Source organism: Pygocentrus nattereri, chromosome 2 (genome assembly GCF_015220715.1).
Source record: "Pygocentrus nattereri isolate fPygNat1 chromosome 2, fPygNat1.pri, whole genome shotgun sequence".
Taxonomy (NCBI): domain Eukaryota; kingdom Metazoa; phylum Chordata; class Actinopteri; order Characiformes; family Serrasalmidae; genus Pygocentrus; species Pygocentrus nattereri.
Window position 1 is genome coordinate 6,467,212 of NC_051212.1, and position 13,597 is coordinate 6,480,808.

At 45.2% G+C, this 13,597-nt stretch overlaps 1 protein-coding gene across 2 annotated transcripts in view; it reads right to left on the minus strand.

Moving 5' to 3' along the window:
- Positions 1-13,597, minus strand: part of rock1 (Rho-associated, coiled-coil containing protein kinase 1) — a 127,195-nt gene that overhangs the window by 95,545 nt on the left and 18,053 nt on the right. The window lies entirely within an intron of this gene.

The following is a 13,597-nucleotide window of genomic DNA, read 5'->3' on the forward strand; positions in this document are numbered from 1 at the left end:
TTAGCTGAGTGTAACGTGACAGTAAATTAAGTATCTACAAAGTGTCTAAAGTGGACTACCCAAATAAAGTGTTACCTGCTTATCCGAACAGATCAGTGTCATCAGTACTTAAACACTGACCAACTGCGTGTTTCACTACAAATACAGCAGCATTTACACTTTAACTGGAGTCACTTATTTGCTTTTAAAAAAATCTCAGCATCAGACAGATGTTTAGATCTGACTGCTGCTTCAAACGGATATTTCCTGATATTTCAGGATGAATTTTCTCCAAAGGAGCAGAATGTTGAGGAGAATCCGGATTACTGCACGGAAAGATCTGCACCACGTTAATTTTACTGCATGTGTAACTAGAATCCGACCTTAGTGGGGCTACGATTTAACTGGCAATGGCAAAAAACTGCCAAAAATGAGCAACGTTATGGTTAATTTAGACAAAAACGTCGATATAAGGCGATATAAACCTTTACAATACATTTTATTGTATTTCTGTCTCTACAGACATTAATGTCATTTCTCTGACCTCTGTAATTTAGGCATTGGCATCAGCAACATCACTGGCTTTCCATGGCCATACTGGTGCATTCCTGGCGTTTATAAACGCCAGTCTGGGTCTTTTCGTGTACTCCACATTGTTAAACCTCACCAGATATCGGGACGTCCATCATGATGAAGCATCATGTTTAGGGATGCTCTGGTGATATTTTTCACGTACACAGATAAACAGATTTACATTTACAGCATTTGGCTGACGCTCTTATCCAGAGTGACTTACAGTTTGATCCTTTTACACAGGCAGGCGTAGGTGGTGTTAGGAGTCTTGCCCAAGGACCCTTATTGGTATAGTGTAGGATTGAACCCCAGTCTACAGTGTAGAAGGCAAAGGTGGTCAGGACCCCCATGGACCCTCACAGAGCAGGTACTATTTGGGTGGTGGGTCATTCTCAGTACTGCAGTAACACTGATGTGGTGGTGTGTTAGTGTGTGTTGTGCTGGTCTGAGTGGATCAGACACAGCAGTGCTGCTGGAGTTTTTAAACCTTTCAGTGTCGCTGCTGGATGGGGGGTCCTGTGACCACCGAAGAACAGGGTAACAGAGTATCAGAGAAACAGATGGACTACAGTCTGTAACTGTAGATCTACAGAGTGCAGCTATACAGTAAGTGGAGCTGATAAGGTGGACAGTGAGGGTAGAAACGAGGGGGTGGTCAATATGTTACGCCTGATCTCTGTGTGTGTGTGTGTGTGTGTGTGTGTGTTCCCCCCTCAAGTTTTAAGGGACAAATGTTAGTATTTTTGTCAATTGCCACAGTTAATTCTGACACCAGCAATGAAAAGACAAAGAATATTAATATCTGCATTTTATTATTTTACTGCACTTGTGTGACAACTTCAGTTACGCAGATGAAAAACGTGGGTTATTGGCATCAGCCCATAATTCCAATCAGTGCATCACCAACAACAACGGAAAGTACATTTATAATCTGGCCCGTTGACAAATAACGGCGCTGACTGCGAATTCTCCCCGTTAAATAAACCTAAAGTATCAATATTTACACAGCACTTACGACGGATCGCCTCGCACAAAGAGCGGCGAGATCAGAACCCTGAAACTACGAGGAACGAAAGCCGCTGCAGCGGCGGGAGGCGGCGGTGGAGAAAGTCCCACATGAGCGCAGGCTAACAGAGCCCGTCACACCCACACTGGCACAGAGGAGTGGAAAGAACCAGTTAAAGGCCACAAAGCCGCAAGAGAGCCACTCCAACTCCGTGGCAGAAGTGACATCAGCAGGATTTAGGCTAATCTACTGTAATCCAGGACGTCTCTCGGCATTACACTCCTCAGTCAGGGGGGCGGCGGACACCGATACGCCACTGCTCACGCTAGCACTACGGCACAGCTCCTCGGACCGACTCTGGAGAAAACGGCACATTCCACCTCCTTCAGTTCACCTCACCCACTTCAACAGAATGAGTGGCTTTGACAGCTGAGTGCTGAACGGGAGCTCCACCAATGTCTCTAAATCTCGGCTTAATGAAAAGCCTGAGTCGTTCAGAAGCGGTTTGGAGTCAGAACTGTTCACAGTGGTGGTGATGGGAACCAGACGTCCCCCTCTAAAAGCTCCTCACAGAAAGTTCCTACATGAGATGGTTCTGAATTCACTGCCTGATGACCGAGACGCTGTTTTATGAGAGTTTTGAGAAGATTTTGGACAAACTCCATCCATGGTGGAGGGATACATAATATGCAGGCTGTTGTGAGGCAAAATAGTCCCCAAAGAAAACTTATTATTCCAGATTTTCCACTATTTTCCATCACCAACATTCCATTTGAACTCAGAAGACCCGTGTAGGTTCACTCGATACCACTCTGAATCACTCTGTTTACACCTCAAACACTGAAAATACTGAGGCGCAGTGCAGCCCAGCCACCAGGGATACACCGATACGGGAGTCATGCACATGCAACGGTCATAAAAAGCCATGACCATGAACAAGACATGCAAAGCTATTTATCACAGCAGGAAGGGTTTATTTGTTAAAATGCAACTTAGGATGCTGCGAAAAATGTAAATAAATGACCTGCAGATCATTTAAACCCTATATTTAATGCTTTGAATGGTTCAAGGACAACATATCAAATGCTAAGACAAATTTTTACTGTTTAATGAAAAATGTTTGCCCATTTTGAATTTGATACCAACAACATGTTCCAAAAAAGTTGGGACGGGGGAACAAAAGGCTGATAACTGTGTAATGCTTTAAAAAAAAAAACACAACCTGGTGGTTGATTGACAGCAGGTCAGTAACATGACTGGGTATAAAGAGCATCTCAGAGAGGCGGAGAAGAACGTTTCTCAACATAAAACAGCAAAGAGCTTCTGCTTTTCATCGTCTACGGCCCAGAATATCATTAAAGACTCAGAGAATCTGGAGAAATCTCTGTATGTGAGGGACGAGGCCAAAAACCAGTATTTACTAGCTGTGATCTTTGGACCCTCAGGCGGCACTGCATTAAAAACAGACATGATTCTGTAGTGGAAATCACTGCATGGGCTCAGAAACACTTCTGAAAACTACTGTCTGTGAACACAGTTCATCACTGCGTCCACAAATGCAAGTTAAAACTCAAACACAAAGAAGAAACCAAATATAAACAGGAACCAGAAATGCTGCCACCTTCTCTGGGCCTGAGCTCATTTAAAATAGACTGGGGGGAAGTGGAAAAGCGTCCGGCGGTCCGACGAATCAACACCTGAAATCCTTTTTGGAAATCATGGACGCTGTGTCATGGGTGATGTACGCATCTGTGAAGGCTCCATTAATACTGAATGATATTTACATGATTTAGTAATCATGATCTGCTGCCGTCCAGACGACGTCTTTTTCAGGGAAAGCCTTGATTATTTCAGCAAGACGATGTCAAACCACATTCTGCATGTATTACAGCAGCATTGCTCCATATTAAAATAGTCTGTGTGCTAAACTGACCTGCCTGCAGTCCAGATCCGTCAACACTGAAAACATTTGGCACATTATAAAATGAAAAATACAACAAAGCAGATCCTGAACTGATGAGCAGCTGAAACCCCATGTTAGGCAAGAATGAGCAAACATTTCACTTTCTAAACTACAGCAGTGCCTCCTCAGTTCCCAAACGCGTACAGAGTGTCGTTAAAAGAAGAGGTGATGAAAACACAGCGGTAAAAAGGCCCCGTCCCAACTTTTTTGGAACGTCTTGTTGGCATCATATTCAAAACAGGCAAATATTTATCAAAAAACAATTTCTTAGTTTCAACATTTGATATGTTGTCTTTGTAGTATTTTCAATTGAATATAGTTTACATGATTTGCACGTCACTGAATTTTGTTTTTATTTATATTTTGCACAGCGTCCCAACTATTGTGTTTTGGAAATGGGGAAGTAAATACACAAACATTTGGAAAATTATAGTGAGGGCTGTGTCGATATGGGAATTGTGAGTTAATGTCTATATCTAATATTTTTAAGGCACATATCTGTCAATACCAACAGATAAACATTTATTAATGCAGAAATTGGGATTAAATATACCTGGACCAGCATTTCTGTTGGGTTACACCTGCAGTGAAACTCCTCTGGAGTTCAATACACACAATCAAACATCAGAAATATCGGGCAATCTCCACACCAGGCCTGTGCTGTTTCTTTATCCTCCCAATATCGATATGAAGCCGATATCGTCGTTCACTCCTATACTTTTTATATTTGTTTTATACAACAGTTCCGGCCAGGCGAGAAGCGTTCTAACTGTGCTCTTTATCACTATAACATCACGGCTTTTTCACAATCACCATCACTCCACTGAAACGCCGTTGCTAAGCAACGATTTTCACAGCTGTAGGAGACGCTCGAGCCATTTGAACGTTTTTACTTTGCCACAAATAGAAAACAGACACTTAAGATCACATTTGACCCACAGCCGATTTGGTCCGACTCTGAAGACGAGACGACACTAAATTCCCAAACTGTCGTCACCACTGAGCAGCTTTTCAGTCGGCAGCTGTGACAAAAGAACAGCTGAACAACCTGGAATCAGCCAGAAATGAACCCAACACCATTCGCCAAACGTGTGGTCTGACCTTCAGAGTCTGACCAAATCAGACTGAGCTGTAAAACTGACCCAATATCAGGTTCAGCTCAGTTTGGTCAGTTTTTCCAGATCAGTATTAATGTTGTTTTGTTCCAGCTGGTCTGTAAAGCTTCTTACAGCCCGTTTAGTTTGGCGTCTGATCTTCAGAGTCGGACCAAATCAGACTGAGCCATAACACTGACCCAATATCAGGTTCAGCTCAGTTTGGTAAAACTTCTTACAGCCCGTTTAGTTTGGCGTCTGATCTTCAGAGTCGGACCAAATCAGACTGAGCCATAACACTGACCCAATATCAGGTTCAGCTCAGTTTGGTCAGTTTCTCCAGATCAGTATTAATGTTGTTTTGTTCCAGCTGGTCTGTAAAGCTTCTTACAGCCCGTTTAGTTTGGCGTCTGATCTTCAGAGTCGGACCAAATCAGACTGAGCTGTAAAACTGAGCCAATATCAGGTTCAGCTCAGTTTGGTCAGTTTGTCCAGATCAGTATTAATGTTGCTTTGTTCCAGCCGGTCTGTAAAGCTTCTTACAGCCCGTTTAGTTTGGCGAATGGTGTTGGGTTCATTTCTGGCTGATTCCAGGTTGTTCAGCTGTTCTTCTGTCACAGCTGCCGACTGAAAAGCTGCTCAGTGGTGACGACAGTTTGGGAATTCAGTGCAAGGAGCTGGAGAACGAACTGCCAGCTGAGCAGCGAGTGGGCGGAGCTCGTTACTGTGACGTAGCAACAAGCTGCTCGTTAAGGAATTTTAATTAGGAGGAAGGAACTGAACATTAAAACATATTAAAGCCGTGTTCACGGCCAGTTTATTCATTTCTTACTGTATTTATTTAACTGCTGTATTAAAGCAGTAGAGCACTCGAGGAGTGAGTTATCACCAATAATGTGATGATCTACGGCCACCAAATCACAGCCGTGATGTTATTTCACGATAACGCACTCCTCTCGGGTTCTATGGCTTAAATTTCACCCATGGTGTTCTGTGTTTAAATTACCAACATGCCACTAATCATCGCCAGTTTTTTTGCTGATGCCAGAGAAATCCTGGCTGAAAATATCTTCCAAATAAAGAACCGGTCAGGTTCTAGCTACAAATGAACAAAATACAGATATTTTAGAGCAGTAACCCAGCATCATCTAAACATTCTGCTGTTGTAGAGTTCAAGAAACTGTTCAAATCTAATCAAATCTGTTTAAAACAGTCATCTATCCGATATCACTATATTCCCTGTAAACAGCTGGTAAACAGGACTAGACTGCACTCAGTTTGTCTTGAACATCATTTCTCCATTTCAGATTGTTGTAAGCTCATTAAAAGGTCACATTTTGACAGCTTACTCGTTGTTAGTGATATTTTAAGCGAGATCACTTGAAACAAGTCAAATTACCTGCCAATACAGTGAGATAATTCCAAATAATCTCATAATAAGCTTACAGCCACCACTTCTTGCAGCGTATTGCTCCAGGACTGTTCGATCTGAATACATACGTCTGACCTTCAACATCAGCTCCAGCACTCGCGAGAAAACAGTCTCCGGGTTAAGTTTCTGACAGCGTTAAATAAGAGCACCAGCAGTAAAGGAGAACGTTCATTATGCATCTTCGCTGTAATCTTGTTCATTACTTGTGAGCAAAAATTTGCATTATAAATGATATCATGATTATAGACGTTGGTGTGTAGACACACAGCACAGAGGCTGTAACCACCAGACATGCTTCTGACTCGTCTGGCAGAGACTCAGAGTAGAGCACCACAATCAACCGGAACGCAGTGCTAGATAAACGCCACCGAACACAGACCGGCTGCTGCCGGATGGAGACGAGGTGGAGGCTGAGTGGCCTGAAAACAGCGCCGAAGGCTCTTCTCTCAGCCGAGTGTTGGTCAAACTCTTTGTAGATGGAGTCACTGGTTAACATTAGAGTCACTCCTTCAGCCCTCATGAGAGTCTGATTGATGACGATCTGCTTCACTGAGTGAGTGACAGCGCCCATACATCCATTTAGCACTACAGCAGGACAGCAGCACAGTAACAACCCACATTTACAGTCTGATCTACAGATATAAACACACCGGTCAGGCGTAACATCATGACCACCTTATCAGCTCCACTTACTGTAGAGCTGCACTCTGTAGTTCTACAGTTACAGACTGTAGTCCATCTGTTTCTCTGATACTCTGTTACCCTGTTCTTCTGTGGTCAGGACCCCCATGGACCCTCACAGAGCAGGTACTATTTGGGTGGTGGATCATTCTCAGCACTGCAGTAACACTGACGTGGTGGTGGTGTGTTAGTGTGTGTTGTGCTGGTCTGAGTGGATCAGACACAGCAGTGCTGCTGGAGTTTTTGCCTTCAGGAATTCCCTGAGTGTGTTTAGTGAGAGTCAGTCGTGCAGGACACTGAGAGACGGCGTAACGGCGCTTTACTCCCGTTATTCACCGTCCCCGAGTGAACAGGGCGGCTGCACGGGCGCTTCTCTACGGGAAGCGACGCAGAACAGCACGAAAACAAACACAGGTGATGTCGAAGGGCGCGTGGCGGCCGAGGAGGACCGGGTCAGTCCGGCCTGCAGGCGGCTAATCACACAGCGCTGCGCTCAGCAATGCAGTGCGTTTGCATAACTTCCTGCCCGGGCGCAGAGCGGACAGCCACAGCCGCATTCCTCAGCAGGACGGTACACGTCAGAGAGCTATTTTAAGAATGCGGCCAAACAAGCTTTCCACAAAGTTGGGTTGGGGGGGGCACACAAGTGGGCTTTATTTTCGCCCGTCCTGAGTCAGGCTCAGAGTTTTAGGAAGGGCGGGACGGGGACGACGAACAAAGGCTGAAGAAAGTGAAGAGAAGAAGGATGAAAGGGAAACAGAGAGAGAGAGAGAGAGAGACGTGGAGCGGGCACAAGTTTCTGGAGAACAGTCCCACGGGAAAAACCAAGAGTTCTGATGAACAGGCCGAGCAGCACAGGCGTGACGGAGGAGGACGGAAAGCAGAAAGACTGTTTTTACACGTCCTTAGTAAAGCGTGTTGATGCAGAAGCAGCAAATTCGATCTAAAGTGGTAATGAAAGAGTGGACGACGCAGAACATTAAAAAAACACCGCAAAGACTTTCACGATACACGCCGCTTCGCTCTGGAAGCTGTAGAGAAACACACACGTCACAATGGGCTACATTACAACCAGCTCCTATTACTGTACATGGCATTTGATTGTCATCAAGGTAGTGATCACATCTGCCTTGGGGAAAACGTGGCTCTGCGCCTCGCAGCACTGCGCACCTGATAGTGGGCATAACGCCACACGAACATTGGCACGGTGACAGCATCACCAATGAAAATAGACGATCATCAGACGACCACCTTGGTTGTGTAGACTGTTGATTTAAGGTGGAAAAAGGCAGGATGCATCTGGACTTCAACACAGAGGTGCTCGACATTCATGACTCCCAGTTTGTTTCAACTGCAGCCGACGGCAAATTTGGGAAAACCGAATTCTTGCACAAACACTATGGTGTGCGAAGCACAGCTGCTGACGGTGGAAGAATTTTCTGTCATGGGTCCATTGATGGCCTGCAATACTCGGTTTATCACCAAAACGGTCAACACAGCACTAGGGCACCGATCACCATTCTGATATGCAACTCTTATTTCCAATCTTCTCCCTAGTTTAGCTCCACCCATTTCCACCTACTAGTTAAATCAATCAATCAGACCACATCCTACCGCCAATCAGACCATCCCACCATATCATACTACCAATCACACCACATCATACCGCCAATCACACCGCCAATCAGACCATCCCACCATATCATACTACCAATCACACTACATCATACCGCCAATCACACCGCCAATCAGACCATCCCACCATATCATACTACCAATCACACTACATCACACCGCCAATCAGACCATCCCACCATATCATACTACCAATCACACTACATCATACCGCCAATCACACCGCCAATCAGACCATCCCACCATATCATACTACCAATCACACCACATCATACTACCAATCACACTACATCATACTACCAATCACACCACATCATACCGCCAATCACACCGCCAATCAGACCATCCCACCATATCATACTACCAATCACACCACATCATACCGCCAATCACACCGCCAATCAGACCATCCCACCATATCATACTACCAATCACACCACATCATACCGCCAATCACACCGCCAATCAGACCATCCCACCATATCATACTACCAATCACACCACATCATACCGCCAATCACACCGCCAATCAGACCATCCCACCATATCATACTACCAATCACACTACATCATACCGCCAATCACACCGCCAATCAGACCATCCCACCATATCATACTACCAATCACACTACATCATACCGCCAATCACACCGCCAATCAGACCATCCCACCATATCATACTACCAATCACACCACATCATACTACCAATCACACCACATCATACTACCAATCACACCACATCATAGCGCCAATCACACCACATCATAGCGCCAATCACACCATAACACCACATCATAGCGCCAATCACACCATAACACCACATCATAGCGCCAATCACACCACATCATAGCGCCAATCACACCACATCATAGCGCCAATCACACCACATCACCACATCATAGCGCCAATCACACCACATCATAGCGCCAATCACACCATAACACCACATCATAGCGCCAATCACACCATAACACCACATCATAGCGCCAATCACACCATAACACCACATCATAGCGCCAATCACACCACATCATACTACCAATCACACCACATCATACTGCCAATCACACCACATCATACTACCAATCACACCACATCATAGCGCCAATCACACCACATCATAGCGCCAATCACACCACATCATAGCGCCAATCACACCACATCATACTACCAATCACACCACATCATACTACCAATCACACCACATCATAGCGCCAATCACACCACATCATACCACATTCTACCACCAATCATACCATATGACCATTTATTACACATTACTGCAAGAATGCACTCAAAATCTTCAGTTTCAACTGCTGTACAAAGTAGAGCTGAATGATTCGGGGAAACAAACAGATTTTCTGTCTAATATTACAACTCAATTTAAATTGCATTTTTTTTCTATTAATGAATTTTCAGGCCTGCTTTTTGGCCAAGAAGACCAGAATATACAGCCTTTCTGCCTTGAGCCTTGACCCTTGAATATAGTGGGCCAAACTGCCAATAAGTCATGGCTGTTAACACGCGGCTCTTTTACTGCCCTGTTGCGGCTCCACAGCTGAATCAGATTAGTAGGTAATAATAAAATAATCCTCCCTTACAGTGAAATAAAGCTCTGCTGATTAAACACAGTTTAACAGTAAATGGTCTTAATCTCTGGAGTTAAAGTAGAACTGCTGAATCACCCTTTAACCCTGAAGATCAGCCCAGACTGCTGGTCACCATAGCAACACAGTCTCACATAGCTAGTACCTAATGAAACGGCAAAGAGAGAGATTTAAGACGAACATCGATCATTGGAGACGAATGGACTGATTTGCGTTTATAATCAGTCCAGCTGGATGTTTAATCGGTGACGAGAAGCTGACTAAAAAGACTCGAGGCTGAAGTCAGTTTCTTATTCGCCAGCATGTTTGAATTCTCCTGCTCTGCCTTAAAAGGTGCTGCAGCTACATTCTGCCACATCAGGCACTACTTAAGGTGGAACGGGACAATTCTAACAAAAAACTGGAGAATGAGAAGCGACTTTGGCCTCGTAAAAGTCGACCGCTGAGAGACATTTCACAAGAATCCATTCTATTTGTGGAAAAGTTTCCTGCTGGAGATGCGAGAAAAGCAGCTAAAGCTGAGCTGAAGCTTAAAGCAGAGCAAAGTAATTGTGTGTTTTTGTTTACATTACATTTTTTAGTCTACACTAGGACATCAGCACACACAGGCATATTCACAGGCAAGATGGTACAATGGACATAAGACGCTGTGGCTCCCAAAGTGGTTTGATTTTTGTTGAAAGGACAAAAACGGCTCTTGTTAAAACCTGTGGGTTGCGACCCCTAAACTAACTCATCTGCAGGCAGTTCAGAAGCTCCGTCATCAAGTTAAACATCCCCACAAACGACTTAAGGCAACACTGTTGATCATTTCTTCATTTTTGTTGATTTGGCCAGTATGTGTCCATCTGGCCGTTACGCGTCCATTTGGCGGTTACGTCTCCATCTGACCGTTATTTGTCGAATTGGCCGTTACGTGTCCATTTGGCCGTTACGTCTCCATCTGACCGATATTTCTCGATTTGGCTGTTACGCGTCCATTTAGCCGTTACGTCTCCATCTGACCGTTATTTGTCGATTTGGCCGTTACGCGTCCATTTGGCCGCTACGTCTCCATCTGACCGTTATTTGTCGATTTGGCCGTTACGCGTCCATTTGGCCGTTACGTCTCCATTTGACCGTTATTTGTCGATTTGGCCGTTACGCGTCCATTTGGCCGTTACGTCTCCATCTGACCGATATTTCTCGATTTGGCTGTTACGCGTCCATTTGGCCGTTACGTCTTCATCTGACCGTTATTTGTCGATTTGGCCATTACGCGTCCATTTGGCCGTTACGTCTCCATCTGACCGTTATTTGTCGATTTGGCCATTACGCGTCCATTTGGCCGTTACGTCTCCATCTGACCGATATTTCTCGATTTGGCTGTTACGCGTCCATTTGGCCGTTACGTCTCCATCTGACCGTTATTTGTCGATTTGGCCATTACGCGTCCATTTGGCCGTTACGTCTCCATCTGACCGTTATTTGTCGATTTGGCCGTTACGTCTCCATCAGACCGTTACGCGTCCATTTGGCCGTTACGTCTCCATCTGACCATTATTTGTCGATTTGGCCGTTACGTCTCCATCAGACCGTTACGCGTCCATTTGGCCGTTACGTCTCCATCTGACCGTTATTTGTCGATTTGGCCGTTACGTCTCCATCAGACCGTTACGCGTCCATTTGGCCGTTACGTCTCCATCTGACCGTTATTTGTCGATTTGGCCGTTACGTCTCCATCAGACCGTTACGCGTCCATTTGGCCATTACGTCTCCATCTGACCGTTATTTGTCGATTTGGCCGTTACGTCTCCATCAGACCGTTACGCGTCCATTTGGCCGTTACGTCTCCATCTGACCGATATTTGTCGATTTGGCCGGTATGTGTCCATCTGGCCGTTACGTCTCCATCTGACCGTTATTTGTCGATTTGGCCGTTACGTCTCCATCTGACCGATATTTGTCGATTTGGCCGTTACGTCTCCATCTGACCGATATTTGTCGATTTGGCTGGTATGTGTCCATCTGGCCGTTACGTCTCCATCTGACCGTTATTTGTCGATTTGGCCGTTACGTCTCCATCTGACCGATATTTGTCGATTTGGCCGTTACGTCTCCATCTGACCGATATTTGTCGATTTGGCTGGTATGTGTCCATCTGGCCGTTACGTGTCCATCTGACCGTTATTTGACGATTTGGCCGGTACGTGTCCATCTGGCCGTTACGTGTCCATCTGACCGATATTTGTCGATTTGGCTGTTATTTGTTGATTTAGCCATTACTTGTAACGCTAGCTGGCTAGCTATTCATGCTAGCAGAGCAGATCGTAAGCTAGTAGGTCATTAAAAGTCACATGCTAACAGTAGATCTCACTGCTGCAGTGGTTTATTGAGCAACCAAGTCTTTTAATTTGTCAAAACGCAGCAGATTTTATTATAAGGTTTCAGCTCTGGTGAGCTGCCTAAACACAGGACCTCAGAAATGAAGCTTTCAGGCTGAGTAAAAACGCTAAGCAGCCTCTGCTAGTCAGAGTTGGTCTCCTGTCATCTCCGAGAACCACATAAGCCGTGAGGAGGAGATGAAACCACTGATATGAACAGAGACGTCCTTCTGAACAAACTGCGTTCATTTCTACTTACCACAGCAGCGGTTTTCAGTCTATGATCAGATTTTTGTGAAACTGTCATTAAATATTTTTGATGATGCCATTTTGAGCCAGTCAAGCAGATTTAAGGCAGTATTTAAATGAAGTGTGACAAAAAAAGCCCACCAACCAAAAATATCCAGACAACAGCGTCCTGTGACCACCGATGAAGGACTAGAGGATGACCAACACAAACTGTGCAGCAGCAGATGAGCTGTCGTCTCTGACTTTACATCTACAAGGTGGACAGACAAGGTGGGAACGTCTAATAGAGTGGACAGTGAGTGGACACAGTGTTTAAAAACTTCAGCAGCACTGCTGCGTCTGATCCACTCAGACCAGCACAACACACACTAACACACCAACACCACGTCAGCGTTACTGCAGTGCTGAGAATGATCCACCACCCAAATAGTACCTGCTCTGTGAGGGTCCATGGGGGTCCTGACCACTGAAGAACAGGGTAACAGAGTATCAGAGAAACAGATGGACTACAGTCTGTAACTGTAGAACTACAAAGAGCAGCTATACAGTAAGTGGAGCTGATAAAGTGGACAATGAGTTTAGAAACAAGGAGGTGGTCAGAATGTTACTCCTGACCGCTGTGTGTCATAAGCAGATATTGGAAAAACGATGCAAGAAAATCGTTGAGGAAACGGCTGTGCTCTCAGAGATGTCTTTGTTAATATCCATGTAAATATGAATTCCCAGAGCTGTTGTGTTTACTAGGTCACCTACAATCCAGCTATGCGTGACCCAAGCCCGAGGAGTCCCTCTACTCGGACCGGAACGCTCCCTCGCTCTTCTGCCCCATCCAGTTCATCGTATTATGACGTGTAGCGCTGGAGACATGTGAGCGAACGGGACACTGGAATGTCCGCTCGACTTCACGATTCACTAGACGTCACCACCTCTCACTCTGAAGCGCTGGGAGATGTGCAGGAAAGCCTGATGCGTTTCAGTAAGGATGGCTATTTTAGGCTCACATGGTTGGTCACC